The sequence below is a fragment of the Apodemus sylvaticus genome, chromosome X (assembly GCF_947179515.1).
Source record: "Apodemus sylvaticus chromosome X, mApoSyl1.1, whole genome shotgun sequence".
Classification (NCBI taxonomy): Eukaryota; Metazoa; Chordata; class Mammalia; order Rodentia; family Muridae; genus Apodemus; species Apodemus sylvaticus.
This window is the reverse complement of record NC_067495.1, coordinates 107,832,219-107,858,469: the sequence shown is the minus strand read 5'-3', so window position 1 is coordinate 107,858,469 and position 26,251 is coordinate 107,832,219. Positions and strand designations below refer to the sequence as shown.

Genomic DNA, 26,251 nt, shown 5'->3' with positions numbered 1-26,251 from the left:
TAGCAGCCCTATTTATAATTGCCAGAAGTTGGAAAGAACCCAGGTATCCCTCAACAGAAGAGTGGATGCAAAAAATGTGGTATATATACACAATGGAGTACTATTCAGCCATGAGAAACAATGAATTCATGAAATTCTTAGGCAAATGGATGGAGCTGGAGAACATCATGCTAAGTGAGGTAACCCAGTCTCAAAAGATGAATCATGGTATGCACTCACTAATAAGTGGATATTAACCTAGAAAACTGGAATACCCAAAACATAATCCACACATCAAATGAGGTACAAGAAGAAAGGAGGAGTGGCCCCTTGTTCTGGAAAGACTCATTGAAGCTGTATAGAACAAAATCAGAACAGGGAAGTGGGAAGGGTTGGGTGGGAAAACGGGGAGGGAAGGGGACTGATGGGACTTTCGGGGAGTGGGGGTCCAGAAAAGGGGAAATCATTTGAAATGTAAATAAATATATCAGTAAAAAAAAAGATATTATCTCTCAGCTTGCTGGTCCCACTACAATGTCTGTTGCTTTCTGCTATGCCTCAAGCCCACCATAATGTCCTTTCATTCCTCTTGAATGATAAGCCAAACTAAGTTCTCTTTTCTTTGAGTCCTTCAGTAATGGTGATTTATTATTGCAAAAGAAAATAAACTGATCCAAAGGCCAGGGAAATACTAGAAGAAGGAAGATCTTTCTATGCTCAAGGCAAGGTAGAATTCGTATTGTAAAAATAAATGTCTGACCCAAAGAAATATGCAGAAACCACTCAATCCCAATGAAAACAATGAAGACATTCTTCACAGAAACAGGTGGGGGGGGGGAAAGAAACTTAAATTAATATGAAAGTACCAAAGACCTTGAATAGTCAAAATATCCGGAGGAAAAATTAGTAACACTGGAGGGATGACCATATCTGATCTCAAGTTACACTACAGAGCAAAGCAATTCAAACAGCATGATACTGAGGAGAAAGCTTTAAAAAAATACAAATAGGTAAAAAATATTTTTTAAAGGTCTTAAACATCCTTAATCATTAGACAAATAAAAAGCACTTTGAGATTTAATCTTATCCCAGTGAGAATGGTTAATTTTTTTTCATTTTACTTTTTTTATTATATATTTTTATTTTCTGTATTCTTTGTTTACATTCCAAATGATTTCCCCTTTCCCAGTTCCCCCCTCCCCATATGTCCCATAAACCTTCTTCTCTCCACCCATTCTCCAATCACCTCCCTCCTTTTTCTCTGTCCTGGTACTCCCCTCCAATGCTAGATCAATCCTTTCCAGGATCAGAACCCTCTCCATACTTCTTCATGAGAGTCATTTGTTATGCTAATTGTAGCTTGGGTATTCAGAGCTTCTGGGCTAATTTTTTTTAATTTATTGATATATTTATTTACATTTCAAATTATTTCCCCTTTTCTGGACCCCCACTCCCCAAAAGTCTCATCAGTCTCCTTCCCTCCCCCTGTTTTCCCACCCACCCCTTCCCACTTCCCTGTTCTGATTTTGCTCTATACTGCTTCACTGAGTCTTTTCAGAACAAGGGGCCACTCCTCCATTCTTCTTGTACCTCATTTGATGTGTGGAATTTTTAAAAGAAAAAGTAATGAAAATTTCTGGTATGGATATGAAGAAAGTGTAATATTTATCCATTTTTGGTGAGATTGAAAACTAGTGTAACTGCTATTTTCTAACATGGATGTTTATCAGAAATCTGGAAATAACTTTACCAGTGTAAATAATTCAATGTCTGATTTCTGTGACTCATGCATGATCTTCTAGGTTCCAACAGGGTTCAGACAGCCACAGGCCTTTCACACTTCCATTTGCAGCATGCACACTCTACTCCTACATCTCCTGCTATCATTAACTTTGATTCAGTTCTACCACTCCTGGAAATATATCTAGGCAACCCTGTATCCTACTGATGAGACCCTGGCACCTCAATGTTCACTGCTGCTGTATTCTCAATAGCCAAGAAGTTGAAACAGCCTAGTTTTTTTTTTATCTAATGAACAAAGGATAATAAAAATATATACATAAGCAATGGAATATTATTTACCTATAACAATGAAATTTTCAGTTAAGTGCATAGGGTTACTCAGACTCAGAAAGATAAATTCTGCATTTCCTCCTTGTGTGTGGATCCTAGATTCATATGTTTAGATTTCTTTATTAATTTTGAATACACAATGTTGAGAGTATATGCTGATAAATATTAGGTCAAGATATGTAACTGTAAGATCTCTCATTGACTTCATGGAAGGAAGATTTCAAATGGAGTTACTGTCAATTCCAATAAAGGATAAGTATACTATTGTTATAATTTTATTTTAGAATTTCTAAAAGTTATCATTGTGCTTAACTAGTTCATTTATGATAAGCACATTTCTTTTACTGGAAAAGAGATAAGATGTATTCTGAGTCATTAAATATAAAACTAATGAGTAATTTTTTTGTCTAAGACATCTTTCTGTCACTAACTATACTTACTAAAAATGTGTGAAATGTATAATATTGCACGAAATATTAATTCTTTTATCCCCAGTTATTCACCAAGGCATCATATATATATATATATATATATATATATATATATATATATATATACCTTCATAATGTTAATTTGGAGCTCTAAGGAACTTGTTCATTATAGAGTATTAGGATATATACGAAGACCTAGAAATGTCTAAATCAATTCAATGTCTCCCATATAACAATGCAGCAATCCCTTTAATAGAGTCTAGTGGTAGAGTGCCTCTCTATAAACTTGCTGGTTAACTGATGGAATTATTTTTTTGGTCTGTTTTTGGTGTTCTCTCTGGTGTGAGTAGGCATTCATATTTTGTCTCCCTGGAAAGGTTCACAGGACAAGCATTCTCATGGATGGCAATGATGGTGTAATGACAGAGACTCAGCAGAGATTACAGTGCCTGGTAGAAAACTATAGATACCCAACAGCCAAGGCCATACTCAAAAGATGCCCAGCAAATGATGATGGATAGCCAGTGTTAGTTGATGGAATCCCAGTGAGAACTCATGAATGACTAATTAGACATGATGAATACCAATAAGACCAGCCAATGGTTAAAATTCAATTGCAGGCAGTAGTAGGTCAAAATGGAGCAAATAATCTATGATCACGTTCCTTTTTAAAATTTATTTTCATGTGCCTACGTGTGTACCTGTGTATCTATATGTACCATGTTTGTTCAGTGCCCACAAAATCCAAAAGAATGTAATGTATTTTCCAGAACTGGAATTACAGATAGTTGTGAAATCCCTTATGTGGGTTTTGGGAATTGAACCTAGATTCTCTGCAAGAACAGCAAGTATTCTTAATCACAGAGCCATTTTCTAGGGCTGTGATCATGTTTAAATGACAATAAACATCTTGGTAATTTATTGATAAAATAGCCATTGCCTTTAAAAATATACTTGGTCCCACTTTCTGATTTAATTTGGTCCATTCTATAGGTGAAAATGTATGTCCAATACTGGCAATCTGACCAAAAATGCATAGCCAGGGTATTTATAGGCCTTATTACTATTACTTTGTAAAGTTAACATAAGATCAAAGTGCCCTCTAAAGTCATACCTCTGTGCCTATAAAGCAATTCAGTTGTCAGGCCTCCCCAAGAAACTTCCTTTTGCAGTAGATGACTGAATGCAGAGACTCGCATGATTGGTCAAATTACAGAAAGTGTTTGTGGAATGTTCTGCTATCACTGATATGGCACATATAAATCACAGAGCCTCTACCCTCCTAGAGACTCAGGAAACATCCCTGAAAAGTGTAGTGGAAAGATTGTAATAAGTAGATGTTGTAAAGGAAACAGAAGGAAACATTGACTTCTGGACATGACATAAGTGCTGCATGCAGAGTAACTGTGGTTCTCTGCACAATGCTAGCAGAGTTTCACTCAAGGACCTCCACATAAAACCAGACACACTGAAGCTATGGTGAAGCCACCAATTCACAGTTGACAGCTGCTAGGAGGTTGCTTACTTTGGGGTTATAACCCTTCTAAGTTTTCCATGTTCCAGTATATGGCTCTCCACCCATATGCATATGGTGCATATATTAGATTCAATGTATTGTGAAAATAAATCAATAAATACATAAATAAAAAGGAAACAGCACAGATGTGAGGGGGCATGGGTAGGGTCATGGGAATTGGAGTAGAGAGTGGGGATCATTAAGCTTAAAATATATTGTATACATACATATATGATATTCTCAAAGAATCAATAAAAACATATTTTAAAAGTTAAATGGCAGCAATTAGAAACAATGAATTCACAAAGTTTTTAGGCAAATGGTTTGATCTGGAAAATATCATCCTAAGTGAGGTAACCCAATCACAAAAGAATACACGTGGAATGCAATCTCTGATAAGTGGATATTAATTAGCCCAGAAGCCCTGAATACCCAAGACACAAATTGCATAACAAATGACTCCCATGAAGAAGTATGGAGAAGTTCCTGATCCTGGAAAGGACTGATCTAGCATTGGAGGGGAATATAAGGACAGAGAAAAAGGAGGGAGGTGATTGGAGAAGGGATGGAGAGAAGAAGGTTTATGGGACATATGGGGAGGGGGGATCTGGGAAAGGGGAAATCATTCGGAATGTAAACAAAGAATATAGAAAATAAAAATATTTAAAAAAAGTAAATAGTGAAAAAAAGTTAAATGGCTTCATTTGTAGAATAAAGTTGTAGGTAGAAAAATTCTGGAAATACTCAATATATGTGAAAATGTTTTCAAAGAATTCAAGGTGATTTTATGTTTACTTTCTATTTGGTTTCAGAACATTCGTGTGGATACTGATAGAATCTTCAGCAATCTTAGGGATGAAAGTCTATAATATAAAGAAGGATCAATATTTCTAGATACATTTCTTTTTTATTAGGTATATTCTTTATTTACACTTCAAATGTTGTCCCATTTCTTGGTTCCCCCCTCCCCTGATCTAGATAAATTTCTAATACTTATTTCTCAAATATGTTGCTGAGTATTGGTTTGAGAATCTCTGTTTCTTAAAGACATACATCTCTAACAAAAGGTAGTTAAGGCTATAACAATTCTTTCAAAGAAATGTAAAAATTAAAAATAATTAAAAATGGATCTAAGTTTATGTGTATATATTCCATTTTTGTAGGAAAAATTAACTATCAATGAAAAATCATCCTCACCCATGTGTATAAAGTAGTAATTACATACAAGGGGAAGTAGCTTATTGAACAGTTCCATGTTTTAGTATAGTTGTTCATAAAGAAATATTTTAAAGAACATATAAGATGAAATGAGTGATAGTAAGGGCTTTAGAATATTTGTACACCTATGAAAAATAATCAGTATGTCACTAACAAATTCTGAAGCTTTAAGCACATCACTTTTCTAAACATCAGGCTCTTTATTTTTAAAGCAGAATAAATAAATAAATAAATAAATAAATAAATAAATAAATAAATAAATAAATAAAGCCATCATTTTAAGGTGATGAATAAAGGAGATATTACATACAAAGCTACTTTGAAGAATGGAAGAATCAAATATTAATGTTTCCTATAGTACGTACCCACTTGTAAGTGAATATTAGCTGTAATTAAAGATAATCATGTTACACTCCTCAGACCTAGAAAGGCTAAGTGACAAGGAAGGTTTAAGTGGAGATACATAAATTTCCATAGAAGAAAGGAGATGGCAGTGGAGAGGAAAGAGAGTATGGAGGGAAAACTGCAGTTGGGATGCTATATATGAGAGAAAAACAAGTGTTTAAAAATTGATGTTTACTATGAATGCATAGATTAAAATATGGGGATTGTGAACTGTAGCTTTATAGAGTCGTTAGTCTATAAATTATTTTCTCTCCACTTTCATTTATATGTCCTTTCCAATTCCCATTAACAGAAACTGCGCTGCTTACTTCTCTTTAATGACAGGCAATCCAAAATTTTGCTCTCTGCCAACTCTTTAAGCAAACTGTAAGAGGAGTTACAGCTACCAAACTATGTCTGATCGGCAGTGTTCATGTCTCTGATAAATAAAAAAATTAAAACTAAGAATAAATGAGAGGATGTGGGTTTGATAAAAATAGACTGAGATAAATGTCCTTCAAGTGACCTTTATTAGAAGAGGTAGGTCGACTCTTCATTAGCAGAGACTGTCATCATTGATAACATGATGGGGGGTCACAAAGGGAAAGATAATTCAATTCCCTTCAGTTCCAAAGAATTGAGGGGGTAATTTCTCATTTCAAAAGGTGAGCAGTCAGAGAAATCCATATTGAATGACCTAGTATATGTGATAGATATCAGGATCTGGGAATTAGAGGAAGGGGACGAGCTGCAGCTGTGAGGAAGAACTTGTAACTATTGGAGCTTTAAGGGCACAGCCTGAGCCATTTGTGAACTTCTATGAGAGAGATTTCTGGAACTTAATTGACTTCTAGGGAAAAGAGAGGCAGCTAGTGGGTCTAATATTTATAACAGTCACTCTCAAATGATTTGAATTAATAATCAGATGATTATTACTACTAGCTCTTATATAGAAAAAAGCAAGAGTAGTTTAAAATATTGAAAAGAATGGTATTGGTGTTTACTCAATTTACTTCATTAAAAATTTCAATATATACAGGTATTACATTTAAATTTAAATAGATAAAACATTAATAAAGCCAATATTTTCTCATTAAGTTTAGTGGTTTGAATGAAAATGGCCCTCATAGTATCACAGAGAATGACAGGATTAAGAGATGTGACCATGTTGGAGTAGGTGTAGCCTTGTTGGAGCAAGTAAGTCACCAGAGTTGGGATTTGAGATTTCAATGTTCAAGACAAGCCCAGTGTCACTCTCTCTTTCTTCTGTATGCGGATCTGATTGTAGAATTCTTAAATATATCTACAGCACCATGTCTACCTGTGTGCTACTATGTGCCTGGTCATGAAGATAATGGTCAAAACTTCTGACCTGTCCAGTCTTAAGCACTGTCCTCTATAAGAGTTGTCATAGGCATGACATGGCTTCACAGAAATAGAAACCATAATTTGGTACCAGGGACTGTGATATCACTGATATGCCTGAGCATGATTTTTTTCCTTTAGGAATTTGGAAATGTTAGGAATTCGGACTAGAAAAGCAAATTGGACATTTTAAGTGGAGCTTAATGGGCCACACTGTAGGAGCAAGCATGGAAGACAGTGGTTCTGGGAGTGCTTTGACGTGTGAATGTCATGCTCAAGAGGATTTAATGACAAATATTAGTTAGTATGTGGCCTAGGGATAATTTTTGTTATATTTTGGTGAAAAATGTGGCTTCTGTAGGCCTCACCTAAAGCAATCTGCTTGAGACAAATTCAAGAGTTTTGTATTAATACATTTAGCATAGCTTTCCAAACAATGTAGCAGTGACTGTGTTATATGCAGATTAGTCGCCAGTCTCACACAGATGTATAATGAAAAGGAACAAATGGAGCAAGGAAAAATACAAAAATGTACAGTTGCAACTTTACACCAGGAAGAGTAGTAATTTAAGAAATACCTAACACTATCCTGGGTTTTTTGTTATTCCAGATGAATTTGAGAATTGCTCTTTCTAATTCTATGAAGAACTGAGTTGGGATATTGATGGGTATTACATTGAATCTGTATATTGCTTTTGGCAAAATGGCCATTTTAACTATATAAGTTCTGGGAGAATCAGTATCCCTGACCTCAAGCAATACTACAGAACAATAGTGTTAAAAACTGCATGGTATTGGTACAGTGACAGGCAGGCGGATCAATGGAATAGGATTGAAGATCCAGAAATGAACCCAGAAAATGAATCCAGAAAAGATAGCCTTTTCAACAAATGGTGCTGGTTCAACTGGAGGTCAGCATGCAAAAGAATGGGAATTGATCCACCCTTGTCTCCTTGTATTAAGCCCAACTCCAAATGGATCAAGGACCTCCACATAAAACCAGACACTCTGAAGCTAATAGAAAAGAGACTGGGGAAGACCCCTGACGACATCGGTACAGGGAGAAAATTCCTGAATAGAACACCAATAGCATATACTCTAAGATCAACAATTAACAAATGGGACCTCATAAAATTACAAAGTTTCTGTAAGGACATTGTCAAAAAATGTGGTATATTTACACAATGGAGTACTATTCAGCCATTAGAAAGAATGAATTCATGAAATTCTTAGGTAAACGGATGGAGCTGGAGAACATCATCCTAAGTGAGGTAACCCAGTCTCAAAAGATCAGTCATGGTATGCACTCACTAATAAGTGGATACTACTAGCCTGGAAAACTGGGATACCCAAAACATAATCCACACATCAAATGAGGTACAAAAGGAACAGAGGAGTGACCCCTGGTTCTGGAAAGACTCAGTGTAGCAGTATAGGGCAAAACCAGAACAGGGAAGTGGGAAGGGGTGGGTGGGAGAATAGGGGGAGGAAAGGGGGCTTATGGGACTTTCGGGGAGTGGGGGGCCAGAAAAGGGGAAATCATTTGTAATGTAAATAAAAATATATTAAGTAAAATAAATAATAATGCAAAAAAAAAAAAAAGAAAGAAAGAAATGCCTAACACTAAGTGTAACCAAGGGAGTGGTAACCTCAGAGCAAGGCTTCACCAAGCTTATCTTCTAACATGTAATAAGGAATTAAAGAAAGTGAAAAAGAATTAAATAAAATCTTAAAGCCAGGTGTGGTGGTGCACACCTTTAATCCCAGTACTCAGAGGTCAGAGGCTGGTGAATCTCTGAGTTTGGGGCAAGCCTAGTATAAATAGAAAGTTCCAGAACTTAGGCAGTGAAGGAAACAATCAAAAACAGAAAGCTGGTAAAGATGGAATTGAACTAAGAGACCATGTTCAAGCCTCAGCAATCAGCAGAACTTGGCAGCTTCAGCCATGTGGTTCTGGCTTTAGAGTCAAGGATACAAGAAAGGAGTTATGGAATATCCCTCCAAGACTAAGGAAAGCTACCGAAGCCAGACCTGTCTCAGGGGCATCCCTGCATGGAGTCCTAGAGAGGCCATTGCATGAAGCTGTAAAGGTGAAGCCTGGATTGCTTTTGAGATCATAAAATGTTGGAGATGCCAGAGCTGTGGGATACTTGCCAAGAAGAACTGCTAACAGGGAGTGGAGCCAGACCAAGGGGAAGAAATGTGTTGTTGTCAACAAAGCTAAAGGAATTAGAGACCTGAAGAGCCCTTTGACTACAGACATGGAGATGCAGAATTTGTAGTTTGCCTTGGAGGATTTCTGGTCTTTCTTTTGTCAAGTATTTCCTCACTATGCTCCCTTTCCCCCATTTTGGTATATCCTGTGCCATTGTCCATCTGAAGTATGCCATCTGCTTTTTCATTTTCATTTTATAGGGGTTACAGCTAAGGAATTGCCATGAGTCTCTGAAGAGATTTTGAACTTTATATTTTTCAGCACTGATGAATAAATGAATGAGCGTCACTGAGTTGATTCCCACATTCGAATTAATGGCAATATAGTGGATTGAGTAGAATCATAGGTACTAAAGAAGATGCGGATTTCCCAGGCTCTGCAAGTATACTGAAACACTGTTACTCCATGATTTTGGAAGCAATAGCATCAGTTATTTCAAAACTTAAGGTGTCAGGGGTGTGGTTACATTTCATTCATCATTGAATTTGAGCAGAGCACAACACATATGTAATTAATTCAATTAATTCAGATTGATAAATTGGGGTTCTGTATAAACCTCAGTGCCTTGTAGATTTTAGTAATTTGAAAATAAAGTCAAGACATAAGATTTTAGGCTTGCAAGATCTATTTTTAGGTTGAGTTCTCAACAAAATGTGTGTGTGTGTGTGTGTGTGTGTGTGTGTGTGTGTGTGTAGGTGCTGGCTGGCTAGCAAGGTCTAGATACATGCCTATATCTGCTCTCCTACTTTCCAATACTGGGAGTATAGGGGCTTCTCACTATCCTTAGCATTTATATGGATACTGTGGATCTAAACTCAGGTCCCCATGATTGCACACAGCCTGCTGAGCCTTCTCCCCAATATTAATCTTTGAATAATTTTAAAGTAACATTTTATACCTATTAAATGCTATATGTTTAAAATTATATATCTATCTATCTATATCTATCTATCTATATATATATATATATTGAAATTTTACATATAGAGTAGACTTAGTCCAAACATTAAAATGCTTTACGAGAAAGAAGGTAAAAATTAGAAGTAATTAAGGAAAATTATAGCACATCAATTAGGCATTTTCTCCTCTTTGCACACCAGCATGTAAGATCTGCCGAATGCTAAGCAATCACATTAGGTGCTTGATTGTAACAAATGATAAATATATGCACAGGGAAGGCCAAGGATTTGAAATGTTACATACTTGGGGATTTTCTTTTTATTTTGTTTATTTCATTGTACCTTTGAAAATTATGGAGTTGTGGCTAAAATGGTTAGTAGAAAAAATAAAACTGTTCTGAAAATATCTGAGATGTGATTCAAAAATAAATATAGGACTAATTGCACTCAAAAAGTCTATGGAATGCAATTTAGTGAAAGTGAAGTTGTTATCTTGTGATTTATTGAAACATAAGTTAGCCTGCAATAGAATGATGCCAAGGACAATTTATTTCGAGTTTTATTTTTCTAAGTTTTATGTCGACAATGAAATAATGATGCCTCACTGATACATGCAATTACTAAAAATGGCAGCAATTATCTGTATAGATAGTTACACACATCATTCAGCTATAATGAGTCAATAAATAGCTCCCTATAGGTGGTAAGGGGGGAAGACCCGTGATGAAAACTACAAGTTGCTTACATATATGACTGCAGGACTGAATGTTAGCGTTAAAAAAAGAATGTTAGGGGTTGTGCCTATCTATTGGAGGTTGTCTCTACAGGTTCTATCTCCCATTTCTCAGGTATTTCAGGTAATGTCATTCCCTGAATGGGTCCCTGGCATCTGGGACTTAATAGTGGCTACCTCCAGTTCTCCATGCCCCACTGCTGCATATTTTTATTCAAGTTCTTGTCCCTCTGTACTTCTTTCCTGTCCCTTCCCATGCTTGATCCTGACTGCCTTATTTCCCTCCACCTCCTCTCTCCATCCCTGATCCCTCCCTCCCTCTACTTTCTGTGAATGTTTTGTTCTCCTATCTATGTGGGGTTGAAACACCTGTACTTTGGTCTTCCTTCTTAAGCTTCATATGGTTTATGGGTTGTATCATGGGTATTCTGAACTTTTGGGCTAATATCCAGTTATCAGTGAGTACATACTGACACCCATCTCAAAATTTCTAACCCAGAATTGTTCCTGTCTACAGGGAAAGCAAGGAAAAACAATACAGCAGAGACTGAAGAAAAGGCCATCCAGAGACTGCCCCACATAGGGATCCATCCCATCTGCAGACACCAAACCCAGACACTATTAAAGATGACAAGAAGTGCATGCTGAGCATAGCCTGATACAGCTGTCCTCTGAGAGACTCCACCAGCATCTGACTAATACAGATGCACATACTCATAGCCAACCATTGGACTGAGCCTGGGACCCCAATAAAAGAGCTACAGGAAGGACTAAAGGAGCTAAAGGTGACCCCATGAACATCAACTAACTGGACCACCCAGAGATCCCATGGACTAAACTACCAACCAAAGAGTATATATGTAGGGACCCATGGCTCTAGCTACATATGTAGCAGAGAATGGCCTCGTCTCACTCACATCAGTGGGAGGGAAGGCTCTTGGTCCTGTGGAAACTTGATGCTCCAGCACAGGGACCTGATCTCACATCAGTGGGAGAGGAGGCTCTTGGCCTGTGGAAGATTGATGATTCAGCATAGGGGAGGGGTGATGGGATGGGGGTCTGGAGGGGATGCTGGGAAGTGGGGATATCATTTGAAATGTAAACAAATAGAATGATTAATAATAGAAAAACAACAAAAAAGAATGTTAGTCTTAAAGTGGTGATGCCAATAATAATAGAGATAAGAAACAAAGAGCTTGCAGTTGGATATGTTATAGCCCAGATGATTTGATAAGAGTCAGAGAGGCTTAGCCTCCACAAGTTTGTCTTGATCCCTTCAGGAGGGCAGATGTAAGATACTGTTTACTTATCATAGATCCTCACTTCTAATGCAGCTCACTGGAACAGATTAACTTGTAAATAGGGGTGGTTTATTAAGTTAACAGAAAGCTTTGAGGCGACCCCAGACCACCCTACAGACAAGGTACTAAATATGAGGTTAACAAGAAAGACTGCAGTTACATCTTGGTGACTATGCTGGAGTTAATTCTATGCCACAATAAAGCTACATTAAAATAATTATGTAAATATGAGCTAATAAAGAAAGCATTTGCACATGTAACAGTGCTTGAGATACTTGCGAGCTCAAAGGACAGCTGGCAGTCGTGGATAATGAAGAAAGTAGGGGTCAGAAGAGGACAGAGGCAGGCTTCAACTCTCCTTAAGTGAGTATGGAGTGTATGATCATATCCCAGGTTGGGCCAGAGGGATATGCATAGCTTGTCTCTCTATTGACTCAGAGCATGATAGCCCAGAAAAACCATCAGACTTCCAACAACTACCATGGCCTTTGCCCAATTTCTACCATGGTCCTATATAATCCCAACAAAGTTAAGTTCAATGGCTTTTTCTATATTAAGAATGCCTCCTACTCTTGAGAGTTCTCTCACTTTTCCTTAATTTCTCACATTTCCGTGATTACTCACTTTCCCATAATTCTCATAATATGGCTTTTTTAAAAAAAAAAAAAAGAGGGGAGGCTGTGATCCGGATGAAATGTTTGGAAGAAGAATAAATAAAGAATTCTGCAGCAGTAACATCTATAAGGCTAGATTAAACATGTGGAACCAAGCTATTGAAATTGATGGAGAACAGTACCATCTTTATAGGAATGCTCCTACTGCTCTTTTATAGGCACACATCTCTATACTTATATACAGATAAGTTATAGTCCAGATGATCTGAAAAGTGACAGACAGGCTCCAAAAAGTAAGGCCCAGGCTGCCTGCCTTGCCCAATTTAATTGTAATTTTTAAAATATCATTCTGACATGTGTCTATTTGGATTTAATGTATCTATATAAATTTAATTTGAATGTATCTAATGTTTGGTGTTTAGTGCCAAGCATCTTTTTATATACCTATTTGCATGACAATCTGTGTATTATTTATAGTAAAATGTTGCTTCCTGTCTTTTTCCATTTCAAGCTGAATTGTGTTTTCCTATTCATATTTCAGAGTCCTTCATATGTTTCAGAACAAACTGATTAGCCAAAAAAATATTTTGCAAAAAGCACTCATATCCTAGACCCTTTTCATTCCCCTTATATGGAAATAAAAAAGGGAGATGAGTGAGGAATGATCTTGAATCTTTCCCATACTCATGTATGGCAACAAAAAAGGGACATTTTGCTGCTCTAATTAAGGGATTTGTGATACAGAGATCATTTGGACTGTGTAAGTGAACTCTGAAAAATAAAAGTGCATGAGTGATTTATTAAAGGAAGAAGAATAAGATGTCAGAAAGATAATAATAAGTAGGTGTTTCAGATTGGCTCAATTTCAAGAGTGTTTACCTAAGATGTGCCCACCAATAAAAAGTGGCATGACTTTCTCTTTTTGTTTTTATTTTGAGACAGGCCCTTGTTGTATGACCTGGAACTTAGTATTTAGGCCAGACTAACCTCAAACTCATAGAGATTCAACAGCCTCTGCCTCTTGAATGCTGGGATTATAGGTAAGTGCCAACTCTTCTGGCCCTAACAACTTTCTGATTGAATTTGAGGCCTTATCCACAGGAAAGAGTTCATACCTGATACTATAAACTTGACCAAAATCTCTTTACTAAATGGATGTGAGAGTCAAGCTACCAACTAAACATTTATGTTTGTAATTATTGACCAGTGCTTACTCTCAGCCTATTTCAATGACAGTTTTGCTTGCAGTGGTGAAAGTTAATAAAGAAACTCACGGCTATTCAAATGCTGACTGTTGAGTTCTCAGTCCTAAGTGGAACCTATATGTACTCTAAGGACTGGTGAAGAATGTAGAATAACAGATGTTGGAGCACAAAGGATGTAGGAGATGTCTACTGGTGAGTCATGCTGGAAAACGGTGTCTGCAGGTGACATGGTCATTGCACTTGTGAATGCACAGAGATTATGGTTCTTTGCAGAGGACTTTGCAAAAGATTGGTCTAGTCAACATTCTATCATGTATAGGTCCCATCCCACCATCAAGAAGTTCCACTACTGGAGTTAGTAGTTGTTTGGAAAGGAATATTCATTCTATTCAGTGGTATAACCACTGACAAGTCACCCATCTACCAGTCAGTAACCGTATTTGGTTCAGCCACCACTCCTCCTGCCTGCACCAGGCCTGCTGTACCAGGAACATCAAGATTAAATCCTTTATTGCCCCAATTCTTCGCAGGGTATCTGCTATGGCATGCCTACCTGCCATGAGAAGTGTACCATCCTGTGAGTACAATTCTCCAGACCAAGGCTGCCAAGTCAAGGCCTGCTGCACCAGAAATATCCAGGTTAAGGCCATCTTTCCAAAACCTGCTGCTACACCAGGGACAAACAGATAGCTTAATGCCACTCTAATAACATAATCAACAAGAGCCGTGGTAATATGGCACCTCTAGAGGCAATGATCCTACTATGGCAAGTTCTAGATATCCCAACACAACCAAAGCCCAAGAAAATATCCTTGAATCTAATATCATAAAGATAATAGAGGGCTTTAAAGAGGTTCAGAGTGTCCAAGGCAATTGGATCTGACAATGGTCCTACTTTTGTCTCTGAGGTAAGTCAGAGATTGACAGAGATTTTGGAAGCTCCATTGTGCATACCATCCCCAGAGCTCAGGACAAGCAGAGAAAATAAGCAGAACTCTATGAAAAACCTTAACTAAATTGACCTTGGAGAGGTACTGCCCCTCCCCTTAGCCCTGTTCTGAGCCCAGAACAGCCCTTACCATTTTAACCTGACTCCCTTTGAGTTGTTTGATACACCAACTCCTTTGGTGCCCACTGGGCTCTCCCAGGAGGTATTCCACAACATGAGATTTGGTCCAAACTGTCTGCCTTAAATGCTGGAGACCTCTCATCACTTCCAGACTGGTGACTGGAACTATGTAAGGAGACTTCAGGGACAGATAGGTTAGAACCCTGATGGAAGGGACCCTTCATGGCACTGCTATCCACTCCCAGAGGCCTCAAGGTGTATGTTACTGTGGCCTGGGTACATACTTCCCATGTGAATCCTGCAGACACCCTGTTCTCCAGAGATTCACACTAGAGGTACAGAAGATGGAAAATATGTTCAAGCGCCAAGATCACTCAACCTTTATCATGACAACCTTTATCATGGTACCTTTGGATTCTGGTTCCTTCTCCCATCCTATGTGCCCATCTGCAAAACCTGTAACAGCACTCACTGTCTCCTTTCTGTTGGGGTTAGGGGTGGCTGCGACAGCCACCAGGACGTCTGCTCTGGTCTTACAAGGGGAAAATTATGACAGTCTGAGGGCAGCCACTGATTTAGATGTAGAGAGAATAGAAATTTCCATCAGTCACCTTTAAAAATCACTGACTTCATTATCAGAAGTAGAACTGCTGAACAGGTGGTCTATGTGCTGCCTTAGCTGAGGAGTGTTGATATAGACCATTACAAGGTTGCTAAAGAGTCAATGGCCAAGGTGAGGAAAGGGCTAGCCAAGCAGAAAAGAGAAAGAACAGAGTTAGGGCTGGTTCAAGTGTTGGCTTAACTCCTCCCCTTGGTTAACCACACACATATTCACTCTGTTAGGACCCCTAATTGTTCTCCTGCTATTGTTGAACTTTGGTTCTTACATTTTGAACCACTTGGTCATCATTGTTAAGAAACACTGAAGTACAGTTCAGCTAATGATCTTAAAGCACAGATCAAAGAACTAGATACAGAAGACCAGGAGTATGAGTTATCAGAATACCAGCAATTGCTTCAGGATTGAAGCATGCACAAAGAAAAGGGGGGCAATGAAGAGGCTAGCTAAGGAACTTTGGAAAGGTCATGGAACATTTGCTCCTCCCAGAAGGGAGAGGGTAAATTACATTCCTCAGACCACAGGGAGGTCCTGCGACTAGGGGAGGCCCAGAATTATTTTGAAACCATTGGCCACCTACCTCATTTCCTAACAATCAATCAGTTTAAAGGTAACACTGTGCTGCCAATCACATTGTGCCTAATGGTGGCTTTCCTGAGGACTGTATAAAGGCCAGCTAGGTGCGCTGCACATGGCCATTCTCTCTCCACATGCAGGGTGATCCCAGCATTCTGGAACAACAAATTCCTCTTCCTTTTTGCAGCAAAAGAAGAGGAATTGAATAAATACCTTCAGGGGAATACCAGGACAGGGAAGCAGGAGAGGGTTGATTGGAGAAGAGGGTGAGGGGAAAAGGCTAATAGTATTTGGGGGGGAGACCAGGAAAGGGGACAACATTTGAAATGTAAATAAAGAATATATCTAATAAAAAGGAAACACAAAAAGGAAAAACAAAAACAAAAAAACTACAGTAACATGGGTGAAGAAAATGACGACAAGTTTTAAAGACCTGAAAATAAAAATAGAAGCAGTAAGGAAAACACAATACAAGGAAATCTGTGAGGTAGAAAAACTGGGGAAGAGAACAGGCACAACAGAGGAAAGCATCTTTAACAGAATACAAGATATGGAAAAGAGAACGCAGGGGTAGAATATACAATAGAAGAAATTGATACATCATTCAAAGAAAATGTTCAATCTAAGAATTCTTGATATAAAACATCCAGGAAATCTTAAGTCATATGAAAATGCCTAACCTAAGAATAATAGGAATAGAAGGTGAAGGAATAGCTCCAAGGATGAAAATTATATTCTCAACAAAATCATAAAATAAAATTTCCCCTAACCTAAATAGACATCTATAATTATACAGGAATTTTACAAACACCAAAAAAAATCCTCTCACCACATAATAATAGTCAAAATACTATATCTACAGAACAAAAAAAAAGAATATTAAAAGCTTCAATGGAAATGGACAGGTAACATACAAAGGCAGACCTATCAGAACTACACATGATTTCTCAACAGAGATTCTAAATGCTAGAAGTTCCTGGATGAATGTCTTACAACTTCTAAGAGACCACAGATTCCAACCAAGGTTATTGTATCCATCAAAACTCTCAATCACCATAGATTTAGAAAACAAGATATTCCAAGAAAAAAATTAAATAATTTCTATCCACAAATCCAATCACACAACAAATTCTAGAAAGAAAACTCTAAATCAAGCAGGGTAACTACACCCATGAAAACACAGGAAATAAATAATTCCACACTACCAAAAACAAAAGAAAGGAAGCACACATAAATACATGCACACACACATATACACACACATCAAAATAACAGTAATTAACAATCATTGATCATTAATATCTCTCAATATCAGTGGAATCAATTCCCAAATAAATTGAGACAGGTTGAGAAAATGGAATCAAAAATAGGATCAATCATTCTAGTACATATAAGAAACATACCTCAGCAACAAAGATAGACATTAACTTAGAATAAAAGGATGTACAGATGTTTCCCAAGAAAATTGACTCAATAAGCAAGCTGGAATAGACACTCTCATAGCTAATAAAATAGTCTTTCAACCATCATTAATGAAAAAATATGGGGAAGGACATCATACTCATTAAAGGAAAAAATTCCTCAAGATGTCTCAATTCTGAACATCTAATTGATGTAAAGATTAAACCATACAATGAACCCCACACATTAATAGTGGGAGACTTCAACACCCAAACTCTCACCAATAGATGTGTCATCAAGGCAGAAACTAAACAGAGAAATAATGAAAGTAGCAGGTTATGTATCAAATGGCCTAACCTATCTACAGAACATTTTACCCAAAGACAAAATAATATATCTTCTCAGCACCTCAGGAAACCTCCAAAATTGACCACATATTTGGTCACAAATCAATTCTTAGTAGATACAAGAAAATTGAAATAATTCTTTTATCTTAACAGACCATCATGAAATAAAACTGGACTTCAGCAACAACAGAAAAAAAGTTTTGCTAGGATAAAGATGGACCAGATATTGAGGAAATGGCCAACCAATGACTGGTCCAACTTGAGGCCTTTTCCACAGGAGAGAGCTAACTTTTTTTTTTTTTGAGGAAAAAAAAAAAAACTTGAGGCCTTTTCCACAGGAGAGAGGCACTATTTTTTATTGGATATATTCTTTATTTACATTTCAAGAGTTATCCCCTTTCCCAGTTTCCCCCCTCCAGGATAGCCCCTATTTGATATTCCTCCCTCCCCCTACTTCTATATGGGTGTTCTTTCACCTACTGTTTTCCCACTTCCCTGCCCTACATTGGGGCACGTATGGATCCTTCATAGGACCAAGGACCTCTTCTCCCATTGATGCCTTACAAGGCAATCCTCTGCTACATATTCAACTAGAGACATGTATACCCCTTGGTTGATGGCTTAATCCCTGGGAGCTGTGGGGCTGGGAGAGTGTCTGGTTAGCTGATGTTGTTTTTCTTCCTATGAGGCTGAAAATCCTATCAGCTCCTATAGTCCTTTCTCTAATTCCTTCATTGGGGACTCCATTCTCAGAAGAATGAATGACTGTGGGCATCTGCCTCTGCATTTGTGAGGCTCTGGCAGGGCCTCTCAGGATACAGCCATATCAGTCTCCTTTCAGCAACCATTCCTGGCATCCATGATAGTGTTGGGGCTTGGTGATTGTATATGGGAGGAATCCCCAGGTGGTACAGTCTCTGGCCTTTACATCAATCTCTACTCTATATTTTATCTACATATTTGCTCCTGTGAATATTTTGTTCCCCTTCTAAAAAGAACCGAATCACCCACACTTTGGTCTTCCTTCTTCTTGAGCTTCATGTGGTCTGTGAATTGTATCGTGGGTATTCAAAGATTTTGGTCCTGAGTGATATAACCCAATCACAAAAGAATATACATGGTATGCGCTCACTGATAAGTGGATATTTACCCTGGCACTATTAATGGTAGTCTGTTATACTTGCATAACTGTCTCCTGACGGAAATAGATGCTGAGATTCTCAGCTAAACAATAGGCAGAGCTTTGAGAGTCTAATGGCAGAGTTGGGGAAAGAATTGAGGAATCTGTATGGGTCAAGAACACCACAAGAAGTCCTATAGACTCAAGTAACCTGAGCCCATATGGGCTCACAGAGGGAGAGCTATCTCACCTACCAAAGAGGATGTAGTGGTGGACCTAATCCTGCTACACAGATTTGTAGCAGATATGCAGCTTGGACTTCATGTGAGTCCCACCCCCAAACTTAGGCAGGGGCTGTCTTTGACTCTGTTGCCTGTCTTTGGGTCCCTTTAACATGTCCTGGCTGCCTTGTCTGCCAACAGTGTGAGAGGATGTACTTAGCCCTGCTTTGTCTTGATGTTACATGGTGTTTTGGTACACAGGGGGAGCCCCCCCCCCACTCTGGGGAAAATGGGGATACTAGAATGGGAAGGGAGTGAGACCATACGACTGGAGAAGAGAAGGGAGGGGGCTGCAATCAGGCTGTGAAAAATGTAAGCATACATGCTCATACAATCAAACATAATTAAAGTCCATAGGTCATGTGCACAATGAAAAGATATTAGGGGAGGTGGAGAACTTGAGAAGGAGCAAAGAGGGATGGAAATGAAAAAGTTTAGCTTAGGGTGAAAACAGTCCAAACTGAAATTGTGAAGTAGTCTCTCCCTCTCTCTCTCTCTCTCTCTCTCTCTGTGTGTGTGTGTGTGTGTGTGTGTGTGTGTTAGTGCACATAAAGCTCTGTATTCCAGTTGCAGCTGTATAAAAATGTTGTCATGCCAATCAGTCATACAGAGAGATGTGCTCACAATCCAAACAATCCAAGAAATGCTGGAAGCTAGCAGAAATACATAGGTAAAAAAAACAGCAGAATCATGAGAGTCGTATAGTAGACTATGGTCTCATAGACAGTGTATAGCCTAATCATTCTGATTTCAGACTTCTGGTGTCATAGCTATGAAAAATGCATTTGCATGTGTCTGGTATATTTGGAAATATGTGGAAGAAGTTAAAAGTTTCTCTTTATCTATTTTTTAAATTTTTAAATTTTTAATTTTTAAAATATTTATTTCATAACTGCTTTTTCTGCATGTGTGTCTGTGCATGACATGTGTGCCTGGTGCATGTGGGGGTCACAAAATGTGGTGGATCCCTGGGACAAAACTTACTGATGGTAGTGAACCACCATTTGGGTTCCTCTGGCATAGCAGTAATAGCACACGTTTTGAGACAAGGTCTCACTGAAACTCTGATTTCACTCACTGACTTGATAAATAGGATTAAATTAAGTTCTCTAGCTGTACTTGTATCTACAAATAATATGTAGTGTGTTCTGCTACTGTAATGACCTGCCTCAACTAGCCCCGCCCTTCTCTTAACTTTGAGAAACAGCTACAGAATAACTGCCCTAAGTTGTTATTTCTGATTCTGTAAAGGTGTTGCTCATGTGGGCTGAATTTCAAACCTCTAACTCACTAGTAACAAAAGATACCCAAAATAATATTGTACAGCCTATAAAGGCAAGTAACTGTAGATGAGATTCCAGTCTCCAGGCCAGTAGCTCACTGCTGCTGGTCATCTTAATAAAAATGAGTTCTCCAACACTTCCAATGCACTCTTGGTTTCTCAGTGACCATATTTCTGTAGCAATTTGGCTAGACTGGGTAGCTAGCAAGCCTCAAGGATTTTCCTGTCTCCTTATCCCCAGTGCTGTGATTACAGGCATGCATTACAGGCCTGGATATTTAAGTGGGTGCTGTACATTGTAGCAAATGCTTTACTGACCCAGACAACTCCAACCACAAGAATACATTAGTTTAAAATTATATTTATATTTAAATTTATATGTATGTATGTATGTATATATGTATGTATGATCACATGTGAATGCAGATGTCAAGAGGATGACAGATGTAATGGAACTGGAGTTGTAGTCAGTTTTGGGAAAACATGGTCCTCTGCAAAAAGCAGCAATTGCAATTAACTGTTGGACCATCTCTACAACCCACAAGAATGCATTTTTAAGTCAAGTGTGTGGGAATTTTATAGATGCTTTTGGAAACTGATACACTATATTTTATTATCATTTTTATTCCAGAACTATGAAAAAACAAATGTACTTTTCAATCCACCTATTGAATTGATCAGTGGTTCTTAGATGTGGTGACTTTTTCTAAACGAGTGTTCTGAGTGAATGTCCTCAAAGCCAAATAACCACCATCTTTGGAGACTAGCTGCACCCACTTTCAAAAGAATTATCTCAGCTCGGTTTGCTGGCTCTTTGGAGGGGTGGGGTAGTACAGTGTAAATGAGAAATCTGACAATTACATTATATAAAGTACATGCAAATAAAGCTTTTGGGAAAATGATTATGGCATGAACATCTGCTCTTATCAGTGCCACACATGTTAAGGAAATTGCTAACTATTATAAAGAGGCAAATGGCATGTCTTTTAACTGATGTATGAAACATAAACAGAAAAATTATGCACATCAATTGGGAACTTTGTGACGTTTCAATACATTTATACACTGTGCAAGTTTAAATCAGATTAAATATACGTATTTCCTTGAAGCCACTATACTTTTTATGATTAAAAAAAATCCATGCAAGGTTTCCCAGAAAGCTCAGCATTTAGCGTGCGCTATGGAACTGCTTGTCACAGAGCTGAAGCAGATGAGGAAACCCTATGTCCTTTTGGCTTCGAGGTTTACCCCTTCCAGGTGGCATGGTACAATGAACTCCTGGGCCTCCAGCCTTCCACTTGCCCTTCCCAGGGCCTACCCTGGCCTTCCTGGTACTCAGCACACCTGCTATGTTTGACAGAGCCCTCAAACCCTTCTTGAAGAGCTGCCACTCCCAAACACTGAGAAACCCTGTGAACCAATGTGTGTCCTACCACCTGAGGTGTGTTACAGAGTTACCAGGATTGCATATGGAAGTCATTGCTGACTATGAGGTTCACCCCAATCAGCAACCTAAGATTCTAGCCCAGGCAGCATCCCATGCGGCAGGTGCTGCGTACTACTACCAAAAAAAGGATATGGATGCTGACCCATGGGGAGCCGGGCACCCAGCACATAGCAGGTGTGTGCATACACTCCCGATTTGGGGGTTGGTTTGCAATCCAAAGGTAATATTGCTGCCAGGGATTGAAGTGCCAGATTTGCCCCCCAGAAAGCCCCCTGACTGTGTGCCTACAAGAGCTGGCCGCATCACTCTGCTTCAAGGCTTCAGTTTCCACTGGCAGGACTGGACTTACCTGGATGCTGTGACTCCTGAAGAGCGTTACTCCGAAGAGCAGAAGATGTATTTTTCCACCCCACCTGTCCAATGCTTGGCTCTATTAGGCTTAGCCCAGCCCCCAGAACACCCTAGCACTGCATCTGAGCATCCTCTTTCCTTGCTTACCAAGCCTCAGAATTCCAGGAGAGCACGAAGCTGGCTTAGTCCAAGTGTCTCACCACCTGTATCCCCAGGCCCTTGATAACTTTTCCCCTGTGGGATCCCACACATGGTGGATTTGTCTTATTTTAAGTATGATTTGGGTGTTGAAAATGCACTTTTTCCATTTTTGTTTTTTTTTGGGGGACAGGATTTCTCTGTGTAGCCCTGGCTGTCCTGGAACTCTGTAGACCAGGCTGGCCTCAAGTTAACAGAGTTGTAACTGTCTCCCCCGGAGTGCTGATTTTCACACTGTGAAAAAAAACACATTTGATTTTGGATGTGATGATTTCCTGATGATAGTATTTCAAAGACAGTCAAGACTCAATTTACATTGGTCAAGATAAATCGTATGCCAAGGCAGACTCAAAACCAGCTGTTGAAGTCAGATACTCGACTCGTGCCTGTTACTATTCTCCTAAGATACTTCTATTTAAGAGCCATGGTTCTCACTGTCCCTTTAACACATGTTAAACATATGTTGTAGTGACCCCAACCATAAAATTATTTTTGTTGCTGCTTCATAACTAATTTTGCTAATTATGAATCATGATATAAATATCTAAGTTTTCCAATGGTCTTAGGGAATCTGGGGTCATAAGAACCACAGATAGGGGTTCCCATCACATAGAGCTATGCTAAATTAACATTTAAGTAAACTGTGCTGTTACTAAAGGCTTAAGGAATCTGATACTTAATACTCAAATAGATGTACTTTGAAACCAGGCAATGGTGGGCACATGCCTGTAATCTCAGAACTTGGGAGGCAGAGGCAGGCAGATTTCTGAGTTTGAGGCCAGCCTGGTCTGCAGAGTGAGCTCCAGGCCAGCCAGGGATACACAGAGAAACCCTGTCTTAGAAGAAGAAGGAGAAGAAGAAGAAGGAGAAGGAGAAGGAGAAGGAGAAGGAGAAGGAGAAGGAGAAGGAGAAGGAGAAGGAGAAGGAGAAGGAGAAGGAGAAGGAGAAGGAGAAGGAGAAGGAGAAGGAGAAGGAGAAGGAGAAGGAGAAGGAGAAGGAGAAGGAGAAGGAGAAGGAGAAGGAGAAGGAGAAGGAGAAGGAGAAGGAGAAGGAGAAGGAGAAGGAGAAGGAGAAGGAGAAGGAGAAGGAGAAGGAGAAGGAGAAGGAGAAGGAGAAGGAGAAGGAGAAGAAGAAGAAGAAGAAGAAGAAGAAGAAGAAGAAGAAGAAGAAGAAGAAGAAGAAGAAGAAGAAGAAGAAGAAGAAGAAAGGAAGATGTACTTTGAATTCTGGAATGTTGGAAGGACATGATGGCATAGGATTGTTTGGTCTAACCTAACCAAGAATCCAGAAGAAAATTCTTGCTGATGTTACAGGATCAAAAAGGAATATTCTCTAATCATAGCTAAAATACAAGAAGTTGAATACAATCCTAAAAAAAATAAAATAATAAAAAAGCGCCAAACCATTTTATCTAGCTTATCAATTTGGTGTCATATTACTGTCTATAGCCACCAGACCATGTAATTGTTGCACAGAACTTCATATTGCTAACTCACCATATTATCTATGTTCTCAGGGGAAAGAATTGAGAATTGCTTTTAGGCACCATTGTTATAGACAGAAGAGTCCACCTCACCACTGGATATGAATTTTTTTTTGCCCAATCCATGCCTTAATTTTGCTTGATTTTTACATAGATTGATGGGTGATTTTGAGTTACAGGGTTAGTTAGAACTGAGTAAAGAATATGTGAACCAAATGGAGAGTCACTGTTGTACGATTTTTTAGTGTCTTTAGTGCTCTTGTCATTTTAGCATCTTCTTTACACAATCAAAATCTATAAAGTATTTGAGAGTATTTTGAGTATATAACACACAACAGTGAATCCGACTCAAGCTTGTCCTTGAACCTTCTCTTTTAAATATTGTAGAATAATGTTTTGTTTCTTTAAAAAGGACCTTAGCATATATAATTTTTATGATGGATTATATGTATTTTGAAATATTTCTTAAGAGACCAGTAATTGTGAAGAATGTGAAGAAGATGAATGAATGGCTGGGAACTGAGAATGCACACAGCTGTGGCTATGTTCTATTGGTTGAGGAATTGGGTACCATAGTGACCTAAATATAATCTATTTATATGAAACTTATGTCTCTTGGCAATTTGCCAATACGTATGCAGAAACGGACTTAAATCATTTGGGGGAATATCTGTTCATGATATCCTTTGGCATACTCTATCAGTCAATCAAATATTAATTGTGAATATTAAAATTCCAAGGCATACGTCTGTCTTTTTAGAGAGTTAAGGATGAAATCAGTGATTTAGAAAGTCATCAGAAAGTGGCTTCAGAACAGAAATAAAGAATAGCAGTTAAAGGAAACAAGGTCACAAATTTGAAATTGTGTGTGGGGAATGGGTTAACATGAAAGGTTTAGAAGCAAGGAAAAGGAAGAATGAAATGATATAATTTTGTTATAATCTCAAAATATTTATGAAAGTGTAATAATACTCTAAGCAAAAATACTCTTAATATAGAGAAAAGTCCACAAGACCCCACCCCTAGATGAAAAAATGCTGACAGTCCATGGTTACTGATGAAGAGAACCTGTTTTCTCCAGGAAAAATGTCCCTAATATGTTTTCCAGTCCCATGTGATCAGCATTTAGCATATACATATGAGTAATACAAAACAGAATCACTAGGTTTTATGGGTTATGAAATTGAGAAGGAATTGGGGTAAGAAACATAGAAGGAATAGAAGAGGGGATAGATATGGGAGGGGATGTTATAACATAGTCTACTCATGTTTAAAACTCTGAAAAATAAAAATTTAAATAAAAAATTATTTCACAATTTAAATTACAACACTTAAATATATTTGAATATTCTTGTTATTCATGCTTATTTCTGATGTACCATATCCAACATTCTAAGAGAAAATACCAAATGCAAACCTCTATTTCATTCTGAAATTCCTAGTCTAAATACGCAAATGTCTAGAGGTGCCATTTCATTATACTAGAAAGAGAATGAGCTTTACCAAGTTTAAGTTGTGTGTTTATTTGAAATGGGAATTTGATATTATTAGATAGCCATTCTGAAGATACCGTATGACATTTCTTGGTGTTGTTTATTTAAAATATTTTTTTAAAAAAGTGAAAATAGAGCCTAAATAAAAATACTACACATTACCATTACCACAGTAGATCTTCGAAAAGTTTGGAGTTCCAAGGTGGGAAGAAAATTATAGCATTGATGCAACAATTATAACAATAACAATATTTTAATGAACATCTGAGGAAATCATTAAAGAAAACAAAGCTGAACAAAATAAAAGTACAGCAATTTTTAAGTATACTGTGGTCAATATATCCGAAAATGCATACCCAAAGGATTCAGAATAATATTTGAATAAAGCTTTTCATTTTGCCCATACCATGAAACAGTTTTTAAACTAGCATACTTACCTTCTTTACATTCTACAGATCAGCTTAACTCTAACTTTTCTCCAGATTAGCTCCCATGCTCTTTTCCCCTCACAAAAATCTCCTGATTGTTTTATGGTTTTTAGGATTATACCCAGGGCCTTGTGCACCATAAGACAAGTGCTCTCTTACTAAGCTACTATGCCCTCAGACATCCTCCTGACTTTTCAAGAGGAAATCATGAGTACTAAAACAG

The 26,251-nt window shown here is 38.1% G+C and overlaps 1 protein-coding gene and 1 pseudogene across 2 annotated transcripts in view; one reads left to right on the top strand and one right to left on the bottom strand.

Moving 5' to 3' along the window:
- Positions 1–26,251, bottom strand: part of Htr2c (5-hydroxytryptamine receptor 2C) — a 118,894-nt gene that overhangs the window by 73,978 nt on the left and 18,665 nt on the right. The window lies entirely within an intron of this gene.
- On the top strand, positions 21,963–22,668 carry LOC127675137 (cyanocobalamin reductase / alkylcobalamin dealkylase-like; annotated as a pseudogene).